A 5,000-nucleotide genomic window follows, 5' to 3' on the forward strand; every position below is an offset into this window, starting at 1 on the left:
AAGCTTAAAACCCAATGCATATGAAAGCAGAGACCCAGAGCTTTCATTTAATGTCCATTAACCCCGGTTTTAAACGCAGCATCATGTCTGCCATCATAAGAATATGAGTCCTATATATTAGAATATTGACCAAAAGGATGACATATTTCCGTTAATTTCTCCAAAACGGTGTATACTACAAGCTTAAAACCCAATGCATATGAAAGCAGAGACACAGAGCTTTCATTTAATGTCCATTAACCCCGGTTTTAAACGCAACATCATGTCTGCCATCATAAGAATGAGTCCAATATTTTCGAATTTTGACGAAACGGATGGCATATTTTCATTAATATTTCCAAAACGGTGCATACTACAAGCTTAAAACCAAATGCATGTGAAAGCAGAGACCCAGAGCTTTCATTTAATGTCCATTAACCCCGGGTTTAAAAGCAGCATCATGTCTGCCATCATAAGAAAATGAGTCCAATATTTTGGAAAATTTACCTAACGGATGACATATTTCCGTTAATTTCTCCAAAACGGTGCATACTACAAGCTTAAAACCAAATGCATGTGAAAGCAGAGACCCAGAGCTTTCATTTAATGTCCATTAACCCCGGGTTTAAAAGCAGCATCATGTCTGCCATCATAAGAATATGAGTCCAATATTTTAGAATATTGACCAAACGTATGACATATTTTCGTTAATTTCTCCAAAACGGTGCAATCTACAAGCTTAAAACCAAATGCATGTGAAAGCAGAGACCCAGAGCTTTCATTTAATGTCCATTAACCCCGGTTTTAAACGCAGCATCATGTCACCATCATAAGAATATGAGTCCAATATTTTAGAATATTGACCAAACGGATGACATATTTTCGTTAATTTCTCCAAAACGGTGTATACTACAAGCTTAAAACCAAATGCATGTGAAAGCAGAGACCCAGAGCTTTCATTTAATGTCCTTTAACCCCGGTTTTAAACGCAGCATCATGTCTGCCATCAAATAAAAATGTGTTTAATATTTTGGAAAATTGACCAAACGAATGACATATTTTCGTTAATTTCTCGAAAACGGTGCAAACTACAAGCTTAAAACCAAATGCATATGAAAGCAGAGACCCAGAGCTTTCATTTAATGTCCATTAACCCCGGATTTAAAAGCAGCATCATGTCTGCCATCATAAGAATATGAGTCTAATATTTTAGAATATTGACCAAACGGATGACATATTTCCGTTAATTTCTCCAAAACGGTGCATACTACAAGCTTAAAACCCAATGCATATGAAAACAGAGACCCAGAGCTTTCATTTAATGTCCTTTAACCCCGGTTTTAAACGCAGCATCATGTCTGCCATCAAATAAAAATGTGTTTAATATTTTGGAAAATTGACCAAACGAATGACATATTTTCGTTAATTTCTCCAAAATGGTGCAAACTACAAGCTTAAAACCAAATGCATATGAAAGCAGAGACCCAGAGCTTTCATTTAAAGCCCATTAACCCCGGTTTTAAACGCAGCATCATGTCTGCCATCATAAGAATATGAGTCCAATATTTTAGAATATTGATCAAACGAATGACATATTTTCGTTAATTTCTCCAAAACGGTGCAATCTACAAGCTTAAAACCGAATGCATGAGAAAGCAGAGACCCAGAGCTTTCATTTAAAGCCCATTAACCCCGGATTTAAAAGCAGCATCATGTCTGCCATCATAAGAATATGAGTCCAATATTTTAGAATATTGATCAAACGAATGACATATTTTCGTTAATTTCTCCAAAACGGTGCAAACTACAAGCTTAAAACCAAATGCATGAGAAAGCAGAGATCCAGAGCTTTCATTTAATGTCCATTAACCCCGGTTTTAAACGCAGCATCATGTCACCATCATAAGAATATGAGTCCAATATTTTAGAATATTGACCAAACGGATGACATATTTCCGTTAATTTCTCCAAAACGGTACATACTACAAGCTTAAAACCCAATGCATATGAAAGCAGAGACACAGAGCTTTCATTTAATGTCCTTTAACCGCGGTTTTAAACGCAGCATCATGTCTGCCATCAAATGAAAATGTGTTTAAAATTTTGGAAAATTGACCAAACGAATGACATATTTTCGTTAATTTCTCCAAAACGGTGCAAAGTACAAGCTTAAAACCAAATGCATATGAAAGCAGAGACCCAGAGCTTTCATTTAAAGCCCATTAACCCCGGTTTTAAACGCAGCATCATGTCTGCCATCATAAGAATATGAGTCCAATATTATAGAATATTGATCAAACGTATGACATATTTTCGTTAATTTCTCCAAAACGGTGCAAACTACAAGCTTAAAACCAAATGCATATGAAAGCAGAGACCCAGAGCTTTCATTTAATGTCCATTAACCCAGGATTTAAAAGCAGCATCATGTCTGCCATCATAAGAATATGAGTCTAATATTTTAGAATATTGACCAAACGGATGACATATTTCCGTTAATTTCTCCAAAACGGTACATTCTACAAGCTTAAAACCAAATGCATGAGAAAGCAGAGACCCAGAGCTTTCATTTAATGTCCATTAACCCCGGTTTTAAACGCAGCATCATGTCACCATCATAAGAATATGAGTCCAATATTTTAGAATGTTGACCAAACGGATGACATAATTCCGTTAATTTCACCAAAACGGTACATACTACAAGCTTAAAACCCAATGCATATGAAAGCAGAGACACAGAGCTTTCATTTAATGTCCTTTAACCCCGGTTTTAAACGCAGCATCATGTCTGCCATCAAATAAAAATGTGTTTAATATTTTGGAAAATTGACCAAACGAATGACATATTTTCGTTAATTTCTCCAAAACGGTGCAAACTACAAGCTTAAAACCAAATGCATATGAAAGCAGAGACCCAGAGCTTTCATTTAAAGCCCATTAACCCCGGATTTAAAAGCAGCATCATGTCTGCCATCATAAGAATATGAGTCCAATATTTTAGAATATTGACCAAACGGATGACATATTTCCGTTAATTTCTCCAAAACGGTGCAATCTACAAGCTTAAAACCAAATGCATGTGAAAGCAGAGACCCAGAGCTTTCTTTTAATGTCCATTAACCCCGGTTTTAAACGCAGCATCATGTCACCATCATAAGAATATGAGTCCAATATTTTAGAATGTTGACCAAACGGATGACATATTTCCGTTAATTTCTCCAAAACGGTACATACTACAAGCTTAAAACCCATTGCATATGAAAGCAGAGACACAGAGCTTTCATTTAATGTCCTTTAACCCCGGTTTTAAACGCAGCATCATGTCTGCCATCAAATAAAAATGTGTTTAATATTTTGGAAAATTGACCAAACGAATGACATATTTTCGTTAATTTCTCCAAAATGGTGCAAACTACAAGCTTAAAACCAAATGCATATGAAAGCAGAGACCCAGAGCTTTCATTTAAAGCCCATTAACCCCGGTTTTAAACGCAGCATCATGTCTGCCATCATAAGAATATGAGTCCAATATTTTAGAATATTGATCAAACGAATGACATATTTTCGTTAATTTCTCCAAAACGGTGCAAACTACAAGCTTAAAACCAAATGCATGAGAAAGCAGAGATCCAGAGCTTTCATTTAATGTCCATTAACCCCGGTTTTAAACGCAGCATCATGTCACCATCATAAGAATATGAGTCCAATATTTTAGAATATTGACCAAACGGATGACATATTTCCGTTAATTTCTCCAAAACGGTACATACTACAAGCTTAAAACCCAATGCATATGAAAGCAGAGACACAGAGCTTTCATTTAATGTCCTTTAACCGCGGTTTTAAACGCAGCATCATGTCTGCCATCAAATGAAAATGTGTTTAAAATTTTGGAAAATTGACCAAACGAATGACATATTTTCGTTAATTTCTCCAAAACGGTGCAAAGTACAAGCTTAAAACCAAATGCATATGAAAGCAGAGACCCAGAGCTTCATTTAAAGCCCATTAACCCCGGTTTTAAACGCAGCATCATGTCTGCCATCATAAGAATATGAGTCCAATATTATAGAATATTGATCAAACGAATGACATATTTTCGTTAATTTCTCGAAAACGGTGCAAACTACAAGCTTAAAACCAAATGCATGTGAAAGCAGAGACCCAGAGCTTTCATTTAATGTCCATTAACCCCGGTTTTAAACGCAGCATCATGTCTGCCATCATAAGAATATGAGTCCAATATTTTAGAATATTGATCAAACGGATGACATATTTCCGTTAATTTCTCCAAAACGGTACAATCTACAAGCTTAAAACCAACTGCATGAGAAAGCAGAGATCCTGACCTTTCATTTAATGTCCATTAACCCCGGTTTTAAAAGCAGCATCATGTCACCATCATAAGAATATGAGTCCAATATTTTAGAATGTTGACCAAACGGATGACATAATTCCGTTAATTTCTCCAAAACGGTACATACTACAAGCTTAAAACCCAATGCATATGAAAGCAGAGACCCAGAGCTTTCATTTAATGTCCTTTAACCTCGGTTTTAAACGCAGCATCATGTCTGCCATCAAATAAAAATGTGTTTAATATTTTGGAAAATTGACCAAACGAATGACATATTTTCGTTAATTTCTCGAAAACGGTGCAAACTACAAGCTTAAAACCAAATGCATATGAAAGCAGAGACCCAGAGCTTTCATTTAAAGCCCATTAACCCCGGTTTTAAACGCAGCATCATGTCTGCCATCATAAGAATATTAGTCCAATATTTTAGAATATTGATCAAACGAATGACATATTTTCGTTAATTTCTCCAAAACGGTGCAAACTACAAGCTTAAAACCAAATGCATGAGAAAGCAGAGATCCAGACCTTTCATTTAATGTCCATTAACCCCGGTTTTAAACGCAGCATCATGTCTCTCATCATAAGAATATGAGTCCAATATTTTAGAATATTGACCAAACGGATGACATATTTCCGTTAATTTCTCCAAAACGGTGCATAC

The sequence above is a fragment of the Atractosteus spatula genome, unplaced genomic scaffold (assembly GCF_055471065.1).
Source record: "Atractosteus spatula isolate fAtrSpa1 unplaced genomic scaffold, fAtrSpa1.hap1 Scaffold_32, whole genome shotgun sequence".
Taxonomy (NCBI): Eukaryota; Metazoa; Chordata; class Actinopteri; order Semionotiformes; family Lepisosteidae; genus Atractosteus; species Atractosteus spatula.